The 12489-nt window shown below is 57.8% G+C and overlaps 1 long non-coding RNA gene and 1 pseudogene across 1 annotated transcript; both read right to left on the bottom strand.

The window, feature by feature from the left end:
* Window positions 1-237: 237 nt before the first annotated feature.
* LOC123823326 lies at window positions 238-4625 on the bottom strand (annotated as a pseudogene).
* A 1750-nt stretch (window positions 4626-6375) lies between these two features.
* On the bottom strand, window positions 6376-12095 carry LOC123823535. The gene is made up of 2 exons (XR_006786544.1): window positions 11883-12095; window positions 6376-7175 (listed from the first exon to the last, which is right to left on the bottom strand). It is a non-coding gene; the product is annotated as an uncharacterized LOC123823535 (long non-coding RNA).
* Window positions 12096-12489: the final 394 nt, after the last annotated feature.

Genomic DNA, 12489 nt, shown 5'->3' on the forward strand with positions numbered 1-12489 from the left:
AAACAGATAATCCCTTTCCCTGGAGCCTGCCACAGAGAGGACGCCTCCAGCTAGAATCCAATTCTGAGTCAGGGCCAGGGCGCTCTCCTTCCTGCGAACGTGAAGACAGGAAGAGCATTCCCGTGGCCATAAAACCAGTGAAAATGTTGTGAAGTCAGAGAGAGGCCAAGCTTTGGTTTAAGGCACAAATAACGAGTGGAAATGGTTGGCTCTGGGGAGGGAGGGCCTGGGGTAAACTCAGATCTCCTCGTAGCTCTTAGCGATATTTTCTTCCACCCGAGGGCCGGCCAGGCGTTGGGGGTCTCGGCGCTGAGAACGTGGGACTGCCCCCTGGCTCGTGGGGGCAGAGGGCGGGGTCCGAGGGGAGTCAAGTGCAGGGGTGAGCTGGGAGTCGAAGACACAGGATGTTTCTCGGCATTTGGCCGGGCCGGTGGCTGGAGCCAAACCACGGCGCTGGAGACCCAGTAGGGACCGACCATGCAAGGGCAGCAAGGCACCTGATGGACCTCATGTCTCAGAGGGGCGAATCCGGAGCCCAGAGAAGTCGGCATTAGCCAACTGGGGAGGGGCCTTAGACACAGCAACAGGGATGTGGGACTGAATCCTAAAGGCAGCGGGGAGCCATGGAAGGTCGAGCTGGTGTGTGAGAAACATCTTTCCGCCCCATGCACGTGGCCTGGGTTGGGGGGCAAGCCTGGAGGCGGGGGAGCAGCGAAGAGCTTGGTGGCGGAGCAGGTGGGGAGGCTGGGCTGACTCGGGGTGCCGGAAGTGGAACTTCTGCTGTTTGATTAAACATGGTGGGGGCACCAGGGAGAGAGGAAGGGGGTGCAGATGACACCCCAGTTTCAGGGCAGGGTGATGGGGTGTTTGGAAGGGGCCTCCCAGGGGAAGAAGAGAAGAATCTGGGGAGAGGATACATTTTTTTTGTTGTTTTTAACAATCACATAAGGAAGCACTTATTTGAGGTTTAACATGAAACCATGCAAATAAAAACGGCATAAACACAGACCCACAATGAATCATAACACACACAGCAAAGGACAAGGTAAAAACAAGGAAAACTGGGGGCGGCTGTGGACGGTGGGACACCGCTGTGGCTTGTGCGCCGGGAAGTCTCTCCCAAAACCATCTTAGAGCAAGAGAAGGCCCGTCTTCCACGCCCTCCCGCAAGACACGGTCCTTTAGCCATCTCCTCTTGCTTGCTCGATGTCCCCCTGTAGTGTGGCCGGCCGTTGTCTCGGTGACTGCCACCCTCGTTGGAGTCTGCACATCCCCACCCCTGTGCGTAGTTCCCAGAGTGACACCCATTGAATCACGGCCGCCATCGCCACTGTGGTTTTGACCGCCACCATCGGCACTACTGTGGTCGCCAGATCCTCGATCTCCATGGCTACTAAATCCTTGGTTCCAGTCTTGGCCCTGACCGCAGCCGTGACCCCCAGAACCCCCCAGGCCACCAGCGGCAGCACCTCTTCCTCCTTTTTGTTGTTGCCGGAGCTGCCTGCACACCCCATTGGCTGGGCAACTTGGATTTCCCACTTTCCAGGACCAATCGGATGACATCTGTCGTCTACCAATTTCTTTACTGGCTCCTCCTCTGTGTCAGTGATAAGACGAAAGCCCCTTTTTCCGTTTGTTTTTGTGTCCACGGGAAGTTCAGTATTTTCAGTCTCTCCGAAGTCTCCAAAGTATTCTTTGATTTGTTCTTCAGAAGTAACTGGGCTCAGTCTACCTACAAAGATCTTCAGGGGGGTTCCTTCCCTTTTAAAGCTTTGGGTCTTTGGGGGGGTCTATCAGTTCGCATCCAGTTTGGGCTCCTTCGGTTCCCAAACCTTATGAACCAGCAGCATCTTTTTTAAAAGTATATTTTATTGATTATGCTCTTACAGTTGTCCCAGTTTTTCTCCCTTTCCCCCTCTCCACCCTGTACCCCCTTCCCTCCAGCAATTCCCCATCCCCTTAGTTCATGTCCATGGGTCATGCATATAAGTTCTTTGGCTTCTTCATTTCCTATGCTATTCTTAACATCTCCCTTTCTATTTTGTACCTACAATTTATGTTTCTTTTTTTTTAAATATTTTTTAAAGATTGTATTTATTTATTTTCAGAGAGGGAAGGGAGGGAGAAAGAGAGAGAGAGAAACATCAATGTGTGGTTGCTGGGGGCCATGGCCTGCAACCCAGGCATGTGCCCTGACTGGGAATCGAACCTGCGATGCTTTGGTTCACAGCCTGCGCTCAATCCACTGAGCTGCGCCAGCCAGGGCTCAATTTATGTTTCTTAATCCCTGTACCTTTCCCTCATTCTCCCCCTTCCCTCGCTGCTGATAGTCCTCCATGTGATCTCCATTTTTGTGAGTCTGTTCCTATTCTGGTTGTTAGCTTAGTTTGTTTTTGCTTTTTAGATTCAGTTGTTGATGGTTGTGAGTTTGTTGTCCTTTTAATGTTCATAGTTTTGACCTTCTTCTTTTTCTTAAATAAGTCCCTGTAATGTTTCATATAATAAGGGTTTGGTGATGATGAACTCCTTTAGCTTTGTCTTGTCTGGGAAGCACTTTATCTGCCCTTCCATTCTAAATGACAGCTTTGCCGGATAGAGCAATCTTGGTTGTAGGTCCTTGGCTTTTCATCATTTTGAACATTTCTTGCCAGTCCCTTCTTGCCTGCAAAGCTTCTTTTGAGAAATCTGCTGATAGTCTTATGGGAACACCTTTGGAGGTAACTCTCTGCTTTTCTCTTGCTGCTTTTGAGATTCCCTTTTAACCTTTAGCATTTTAATTATGATATGTCTTGGTGTGGTCCTCTTTGGGTCCAACTTGTTTGGGACTCTGTGCTTCCTGGACTTGTATGTCCATTTCCCTTAACAAATTAGAGAAGTTTTCTTTCTTTATTTTTTTCAAATAAGTTTTTTTGGTTTCTTGCTCTTGCTCTTCTTCTGGCATCCCTATGATTTGGGTGTTGGTGCACTTGGAGATGTCCCCGAGTCTTCTTATTCTCTCCCCATTTTTTTCTTTTTTGAATTCTTGTTTCTTCATCCGTTCTGGTTGACTGTTTGTTTCTTCCCTATGTTCCGGATCATTGATCTGAACCCCGGTTTCCTTCCCTTCACTGTTGGTTCCCTGTGGATTTTCCTTTATTTCACTTAGTGTAGCCTTCATTTCTTCCCTTATGCTTTTGCTGTACTCAGTGAGTTCTCTGAGCATCCTGATCACCAGTGTTTTGAACTCTGCATCTGGTAGGTTAGCTAGCTCCATTTCGTTTAGTTCTTTTTGTGGGGTTTTGTTCTGTTCTTTCCTTTGGGCTGTGTTTCTTTGCCTCCTCAATTTGGCAGCCTCCCTGGGTCTGCCTCTGTGTGTTAGGTAGAGCTGCTTTGACTCCATCTCTCAGGCACCTGCTAATTTGTAGGGGGTGGGGCCTTAGGTATTCACCAGGATGGGGCAACCCACTTCATTACTTTGTGGCTCTGCATGTGGGGGAGGGATTGGAGAGGGGACAGTGCCACTGCCTGGCTGTTGGAGGCTTGCCCAGCACTTGAGCCTTTTCCAGTCACTTCGCCCCATTCCTGTCCATGACTGACACCCCTGCAGCCACTGCCCTGGTGTTGGTTCCCAGTGCGGCTGGGTTTGCTGCGTACTAGGACTGTGCAGACCCTTTAAATGGACTCTCCCCGGAGACCGGCAATTTCTTCCACCGCCCCAACCCCTACTGGTTTTTATAGCCAGAAGTTAAGAGGCTTAACTTTTCTGGTGCTGGAACCCTGGGCTGTGTGGTCTGGCCTGGGGCTGGGATCGCTTGCTCCCCAGGTATCCGTCTTGGTTTTCATCCACCACACGTGAGTGAATGGACTGCCCATTCCACTGGCCACGGCATCCTCTCTGTCTCAGCTCCCCAGCTGCATACCCGTCTGGATGAATATGACTTCTTTAAATCCTTGGTTGTCCGGCTTCCATACAGTTTGGGTTTTTGAGCAGTTCAGGGTGTTTTTTGTTTTTTTTGTTTGTTTTTTTTTAAATGTGTTTCTTTTTTTTATTTTTATTTTTATTTATTTTTTTTAAGATTTTATTTATTTATTTTCAGAGAGGGAAGGGAGGGAGAGAGAGAGAGAGAGAGAGAGAGAGAGAGAAACATCAATGTACGGTTGCTGGGGGTTATGGCCTGCAACCCAGGCATGTACCCTGGCTGGGAATCGAACCTGGGACACTTTGGTTCCCAGCCCGAGCTCCATCCACTGAGCTACGCCAGCCAGGAGGGTGTTTTTTGTTTTGATGTTAGTTGTGATCCTTGTCATGGTTGTGCAAGGAGGCGAAACGTGTCTACCTCTGCCTCCATCTTGACCGGAAGTCTGCTGTCTTTGTTTTTAACTTCTCAGCAGCCTAGCAGTGTCTTTTAAAAGCACAAATCCAAATCCTCTTGATATTCGGGTGACGGGATGTGTTTTAATTGTGCAATCTACAACTTCCCCAAATCATGACAAATACTCAGATCTTTCTTGCTTGTGTCTCAGCTCAAGCCTCCAGTAACATTTTACTGTCATTCTGCTGAGTCTTGCTGGTGTTGATCTTGGGTCTCTCTGCAAATTCTTCCATTGCTGTACTTGTTCATGTCCATGGAGGCAGAGTTGTCAGTGGGGGTGCTGGGGAGTCACAGCAGCAGCAGCCAAGGATACATATTTGTCACTGCTTTGGCCAAGTACCATGGACAGGACACCAAGAAGGATAAGGCCCAGCCCTGACCCAGAGACGCTGGAATTCATGCAGATCAAGGACAAGCCTGCAAGGGGGGAGGTGTGAGGGTCTGACTGTGGGCACACTGGGAACTGGGGGAAGGCTGCCAAATGGGATGGGGCTCACTTGGAGGGGTCAGCGATAAACAGCTGCAAAACCATGACTTGGCCTTCTGTGCCTTCCACTGCTCTTCCCACGATCCCCTGTGCCCGGGCCCTGGGGCCCACTCAGACCCATGTGCCTGGGCTGGTCTCTCCCGGGCTCTCTGGCAAGCTAGTGCTCTCTCTGATGCTGCAGCCAGACTGTGACCTGATGTTTGCCCAGAGGTCTTGTCTTTTGTCTCCCGTCTCTTTGGGGGACACCCCTCTTCGCCTTTTAGTGGATCCCTGGATCTCTCCTACCTGTTCTCCACGTCTCTGCTTAGATGGTCTTCCTCCTGGAAGCCTTTCTTGGCCTGCTCGAGGTGGACTGGTGTGCCTTTCCTGTGCTGGAGAAACAGGCTTTGGCTGGATGCAAGGGGAGTAGATGGGCATTTGGGTGGGTGGGTGGGTGAATGGATGGGGGGAGGAGGTGTGTAAGGTCGGGGGATGAGTGAATGGATGAAGGATGGATGAATGGAGAGGGGGCGGTTGAACGGATGGGAGGTGGGTGCGTGGATGGGGGATGAATGGCTGAGTAGATGAATTAATGGATGGATGGGTGAAGAAGATGATTGGTTAACCAGAGGGACGGTGAGCAGGGGGTGAACTGATTGGGTCGAAGGCAGGAGAGATGAATGGGTAGGTGGGAAGTAGGTGGAGGGAGACGGATAGTGGTGGGTGGGTGGGCAGGTGGGTGCAAAGGAGTCTGGTGTAAAGGAAGGGAAGGGAGACGCGGTTGGCTCAAGCATGTGTGTGGAAGGCCAAGGGAGTCCAAGGCAGGGGGGAGGTGGGGCTCTTTCTCTCCTACGCGCCCCCCCCCCCGCCCCTCGGCCCTCAGCTTCCTGGGAGCACTCTCCTCCCTCTGCCACCGGGAGTGACGCAGCTGTGGGGGCCACAACGGGAGGTGCCACTGGCACCAGGAGCCTTCTTCTCCTACCTCTCTTCCACAAGACTCCACCCTACGCTGCTTTTTTCCTTTCTGGCAATTTTTTTTTTCTTACTGGCCACGACCTGGAGTTTGGGAGGAACTAAGAGCGTTAGGTGTCTCCATGTGCATTCTCTTCCCACTTCCTTCCTCGCCTTCTGCCTCCTTCCCGTCCCCCCCATCCCCCCCACCGGGTCCTCCCAGAAGAGAGCCGCACGCTCAGCCTGGCGGGAGCACAAGGGCAGCGGCAGCCGGGGAAGGCCGCCCAAGCCCCGGTGCCCTCGGCCCCAACCAGCCGGGTCCCTGCCGCCTGGTGCCCGCCCCTGGCCGGCAGCTCCGATTTTTCAGCTCCGGTTTGATCGCCTGCCAGGATCTCCCAAATGTCAGCTGCAGCGTTAGCATCTTTAAGAGAACGCCTGAGGCGATCTTTAAGCAGGAAGGCTGGGGCCCCATGCTGATGAGAGGAGCCTGCTCGGAGCTGACAGCTCTGCCCGTCGCCTCCCCAGCCCCCCAGCCGGGGTTCTGGGAGCCTGCACCACGGACCGTCCCCCCCACCCCCCCCCCAGCACGCACACACACTCTCTGGGTCTGTCCAGCACCTGGGTTTATTTTTAAGCCTGGGCAAACCAGGGCTCCCCACAGACTCCCCCTTCTAGGGAGCTCCAAGCTGGCAGGCAGGGACCTCTCTTGTCACTGCTGTCGCCTTGAGCCTAGCACGGGGCCTGGCCCAGAGGAGGGGTGGGTAAATGTGTGTTCATCGAGTGCCTGAGTGAGCCTCCTGCGTTGCCTGACAGAGGCGGGTGCTGATGGGGATGCTTCCTCCCTCACCCTCACCTCGGGGGTCGGGCGGGGGGTGATGCTCTGAGGGAGGGGAGATGAATCCAGGCCCCAGACGTTGGAGTCAGACCGGCGGGCCTGGGCCGGCGCCCCAGGTCTAGCAGGTGGCAGTGGTGTGGCTTCGGGAAAGCTGCCGGTCCCTTCTGAGCCTCCGCTTCCCCGTCGTCAGTGACATGTACGAAGGAGCCCCATGCCGGCCGCGTGGAGCTGCGGGGCGGACTGATGAGGTGACGGGGACGCCAGGTGCAGGGGCTGCCACCTGGGAGGCACTCAAGGGAGCTGGTCCCCTTCCCCTTGCCCTGAAGGCCCTTCACCTCCTCCTCCTCCTCGTCCCTCCACATCCTGAGTGTGCTCCTCCCCTGGGACTCCTCCTCTTCCAGCCAGCCAGGCGCAGCTGACACTCCTCGGGTCCCCCGGGACTGAGTTTGCTCCGGAAGCGGCACCCACACAACGTGACTGTGATTTCGGTTCTAAGCCGAGCGTCGGTAGGTTTCAGGAGGGCAGAATATATCTTTATTGATTTCTAGATCCCTGGAGGCTTATATAGGTCCTGGGACACAGATGGTGAAGAAAGAAAGACAGACAGAGAGAGAGAGAGAGAAAGAAAGAAAGAAAAGTTAGCTAGTTCGAGCAGAATCAAAGGAACTTTCTGGAAGGTTTTGGCAATAACAGAAGTTCTGCCTCACAGGCTGAGCCCCGCTAACCCCTTCAGAGAACCCCCCCCCCAACAGGCTAGCGAGGGGTCGCTGCCTTTCCCAACGCTCCCGAGCGTCCCTCCAAACCTCGGGGGGGGGGGCAGCTGTTCTTGGTTCTCGGCTGCCCCGTGTCCCACCACAGGTGGGAGGCGGGAGCAGAAGCCGCCCGGCTCGGGTCCAGACTGCCCTGTGGTCCTCGGTCCCCGACACAGGGGCCTCAGCCGCCACCACCACAGCCTCCGGCGCCCACGGCGCCTCCCCGGTCCCCTGGTGGTCAGCGTCCTCTGCGGAGCGGGAAGGTTGTGAAAGTGATCTCCATCCTTGTGGTCTGGTCTCTTTCCACATTTTGTGAGGCCTCTCTCTTGCGACTGAAATACCCACATGTGGAGGTGAGGTGATTCAGAAGAGAAAAGGAGGAGAAGCTCTCTCTGGGCATCCAGTTCCCGCCAGAGCGGGACCAAGCAGGGAAGACAAGAAGCTTGAGCCTCTCCCACTGGCGCTGGCGGCGCGGTCTTGAAGGGGCTGGTTGGAACCGGTGTGCTGGACGGGGGGGTGGGGGGGAGTCGGTGTGAATGAGCACTCCGCTCACATAAGTGTGTGTGTGAGAACTGGAAGGTGTAGGGACAAGGCTCAGAACGGTTACACAACAAAAATACAATGAATGGATGGGTGGATGACAGGCAGATGGATGGACCCATGGGTGGGGGGTGGTGTTGGGATGGGTGATGGCTAGATGACTGGATGAGTGGATGAATAAGTAGATGGATGGATGGATGGATGGATGGATGAACAGACAGATGGATGATGGAGGAGTGGGATGATGGATGAGGAGAGATGTGTGGATGGGAAGACAGATGGGTGGATGGGTGAATGGGTGAGACGGATGGATGGATGGAAGGGGGGTGGATGAGTGGTGGATGGGTGGTGAACGAATGAGTGGACAGAGGTGTGGGTGAGAAGATAGGTGAATGGGTTCAGGGCAGTTGGATGAATAAGTGGATACGTGGATGGATGGCTGGATGGGTGGATGCATGGATGGATGCATGGATGGATGGATGGATGGGTGGATGGATGGATGGTTGGATGGGTGGATGGATGGATGGATGGATGGGTGGATGGATGGATAGATGGGTGGATGGATGGATAGATGGGTGGATGGTTGGATGGGTGGATGGATGGATGGGTGGATGGGTGGATGGTTGGATGGATGGATGGATGGATGGCTGGATGGTTGGATGGGTGGATGGATAGATGGGTGGATGGGTGGATGGTTGGATGGGTGGATGGATGGATGGGTGGATGGGTGGATGGGTGGATGCGTGGATGGGTGGATGGATGGGTGGATGGGTGGATGGGTGGATGGGTGGATGGGTGGATGGATGGATGGATGGATGGTGGATGGATGGATGGGTGGATGGGTGGATGGGTGGGCGAGTGGGCAGGTGGGTGAGTGAATAGATGTGTAGATGGTGGCAGCGTGGATGGATCAGCGGATGCATAGGCGGACAGGCGGACCGGCGGGAGGACAGGTGGATGGGGGTGAGCAGTGGCGGACAGCAAAGAGCACACTGGTTGGGGGTCAGGGAATCTTTGCTTCTGCCTTGATTCTGACCCTAATCCCTTATGGGACCTGTACGTCATCTGGCCTCCTTGAACTTGGGCTTCTTTATCTGTCTCATGGGGCACAACAGCCCCTGCCCCCCACCAGCCAGTGCTCAGAGAGATCCCTGGTCTGTGAGTGTCCCCTGGCACCACGGCCTCTCCAAGCCTACTGACCAGTGTCTCCCTGCCCACGTGACTATCCTGCGACAGGCCTCCTCTATCCTGTGCTCACGGCGACCTTCTGTGCCGTTTCCACCAACACTTGACAGTAGGGGCTGAGGGAGTTCTGTGCACAGCCAAGTCCACGCACGGTTGGTGGCGCCCACGCCCCGGAGTCTGGTCCAGCCCGGCCGATGCAGGCTGGGGAGAAGAGGCCATGCTTGAGATCAAGAGGGGGACCCCGAGCCCTGCTCCGGCATTCTGTGTGGGACCTGAAGTGAGTCACCCCGTCTCTCTGAGCCTCACGTTCCCGTCTGAAAACTGGGATAATAGCAGCACCCCCTGCCCAGGGCGCCCCCGAGGCTCCGTGATGAGACGCACACGGGCGCTCGGCCCAGAGCTGGGCTCAGGGCGGCTCCCACGGTGAGCCAAACGACTGACTGCCCGCGGGCCTGGCTACTGGCGGGCCTGGCAGCCTCTGTGCGAAGACGGTCGGTCTGGCTGCCCACAGGATTCTGGGACGGGGGAGGCAAGGGCCAGGGGTACAGGCTGGCCCACAGCGGGGCAGCCAGCTCTGATGCCAGCTCGGTGCGGTTGCTCTGTGGTTTCCCATGCACCTCGTCCAGGACGACCCTGGGCCTGAGAGCACTTCCTGTCACCAGCTGGGTGACCCCGGGCAAGCCTCTCGCCCTCTGGGTCTTGGTTTCCTCCACGGGAAAAAACCACGGGGGCCTCAGAGTGAACAGTCTGCGTAGCCGGCCAGTGAGGTGCGTGGGGCCCGCGCCCCTTACCGCTGGAGGTCTACCGAGGACCTGGAGCTGAGGGGTGGCTCTGTGGCCCTCAGCGTGCCCCCTGCGTCCTGTGGCTCCTCCCTGCCAGCCCCTGGCTCTCCCTGGCCACCGGTGGAGTCCTGGCTGTGAGCTGGGGGTCACCGGGCTCTCCTGGCAGTGGAGCCCTGAGAGACGGCTCCTGTGGCCTCGCCTCCAGAGGACCCCCAATGCCTTGCCTGGCAGACTGTGGGTGCCACAGTCTCCATGGGTTGTTTGGGTCAGGCGCCCCCTCAGACCCGAGTGACCTGGGGCTTGGGAGAGATGCCGGGTGGAGAGGAGTAGGGACTCCGGGGCCCTGGGGGCAGCAATGGGGCGAGGGCCCCCCTCCAGCCCGGGGGGGTCCCTCCTCCCCACCCCCACTGCCTCAGACTGTTGAAATGCACCTTCACCACGGCTGTCCCTCCCCACCTCGGACAGCCAGGCTGTGACTCAGGGGCTGGCTTGCCTGAAACAGCAGGCTGGGGGTTGCCAGGGCCAGGTGGGTGATGGGCCTGGTGCTAGTGCTGGGCCGCCAGCCTGGGGAGGAGCTCTGTGGGGGGCGGGGGCGGGGCACCGGGTACCAGGAGGGCACCGTGCCCTGCCGAGGTGGTGCCCCTGCTCCCCAGGGCTCCCTCCATGGCCCTGTGTCCCATCTGCGCCCACCTGCCTCCCCGAGTTTCTCCAGCAACACGGATCTCTCCCATCCTCTCCACGGGGCTTCCGCTGTGTTCTGAGAATTTCAAATCCATACCCGGGTGTGGGGCTCCACAAATGCTCCCTAAGAAGGGCTACCTCTCCGGACAGAATACACCTGACCTTGGGCATCTGCACTTGACAACCAGGGAAACTGAGGCCAGACAGGAGCGCAGCGGGAGGGCTGGGGATGGGCCAGGACGCACCCCTGTCGGGGTCCTGGGTTCACTCTGCCTCCCAGTCAGAAGCAGCTGGGGCGGGAGAGGTGTCACAGAGGTCAAGGACCTTTGTCCCGAAACTAAACAAGCTCCCTGGCCTTACTTTCCCATCCGGGGAATGGGGTGCTGGGGGAGGCGGATGCTGGTTGCTCCCAGAGGGCGGCCTTTGAGCTAGAGCGCACAGGCAACCGAAGGAGCACGTCACTGTCTCCTAGTCTCTGAGGGCCAGGGAGGGGCGGCACCACCGGAGGGGCGGGGGCAGGTGAAGGGGGTGTCTGGGCAGGGATCTGTCCGGGTCAGCACCCCCCACATTCCCCCCACCCAGCTCGGCGCGTCTCCCTCCCCGCGGCACCCCGTGCTGCCCGCGCCCCTCCTCTCCCCGCCTTCTGACTGCCAGCGCCTCCCGCAAAGCCCCCAGACCCCAGCTGCAGTGCTTCTGCCGCTTTGACCAGCCGCTCAGCCGCCCTCCTCCCCTCCCCCTCCATCTCCCCCCTCTCTCCATCCGCTCCCCAGCATCCTCACCTCCCCTTCATCGCCCTCCCTCCGCTCTCCCCTCTCCATCCTCTCTCCACCGCCCCTCTCCATGCTCTCACCTCCCTCCTCCTCCCTCCCTCCCTCCCTCTCCGGGGGAAGAAAGGTCACCGTGCAGCTGATTACTCAGAGCTCAGTTGCTGTAGCAACCGGCGGGGGAAGTGGGACAGGCTGGCTTTGAGGACGCGTGAGGTCGGCCGCGGGCGGCGGCAGCCAGCGTGGGCCTCTGAGCTCCGGCGAGAGGGCGGCTGCCGCCGCCCGGCCCCTCGGCCGCCGCGGGCCGGGCTCCGGGGCTTCATTTTTAATGAAGAATTTCTGCTCCCCTCTCGCACCCCTCCCCGCCTCCAGCCCACCTCCCTGGGGTCTGGAAGGGGAGGTTCGCCCCCCCACCGCGGCTGGGCTGCTTGTCTCTCTCCGGTTCTCCGTCTCTGTCTCTGTCTCTCCCCCTTTGCCAGCGTTCTGATGGCTTCTTCCTTTCTGCTCTTTGAGCTCCGAGGGACACACACACACACACACACACTCACACACTCACACACTCACACACACTCACCTCTCACCAGCTTGGTAAGGAGCCCAGTGAAGCCCTCAGCCCTGTGCACAAGCCTTTGTCCCTGGCCTGGGAGGCCCCAGCTAGAGGCCAGGGCGCACAGAGGGTCCGAGGCCGACCCGGGCACGCTGGCATTGGCCTGAGCCCACCGCCCGCCGGCCCTGCCCCCGGAGCTGCCGGGCCCCTGGGAAGGCAGCAGTCCGCTCCCAGAGGAAGCCAGACGCACAGGGGAGGGGACCGCTGCTGCGTGGGGACAAGGGAGGCCCTGCTCCTCTGGGTGGGGTGGGTGGGGGTGGGTGCAGCCCAGCCCCCTGCCGTCGCTTGGCTCCTTCCACCAGCAGCCCGGGCAGCCTCCCGCTGGGAAGCAGGGCCAGGAGTGGGGCGGGCTTGGGGCTTGGCAGCGAGGGACACGGGGCTCTGGAGCTGGTGGGCCTGCGTGCAGGCCCCCACCCCCCTGCGGGACTCTCCTCCACCGCCTGGAGAATGCAGCGGTGCGGCCACTTTCAGAGCCACTGGGCAGCTTTTTAAAGAGTGAAGGTACACTCGGGGTGGGGCCAGCTGTTCCCTTCCCAGGTGTTTATGCCAGAGAAGCAAAAACCTCGGTCCTCGC

This window comes from Phyllostomus hastatus, unplaced genomic scaffold (assembly GCF_019186645.2).
Source record: "Phyllostomus hastatus isolate PE091 unplaced genomic scaffold, TTU_PhHast_1.1 phas_contig_495, whole genome shotgun sequence".
NCBI classification, from domain to species: domain Eukaryota; kingdom Metazoa; phylum Chordata; class Mammalia; order Chiroptera; family Phyllostomidae; genus Phyllostomus; species Phyllostomus hastatus.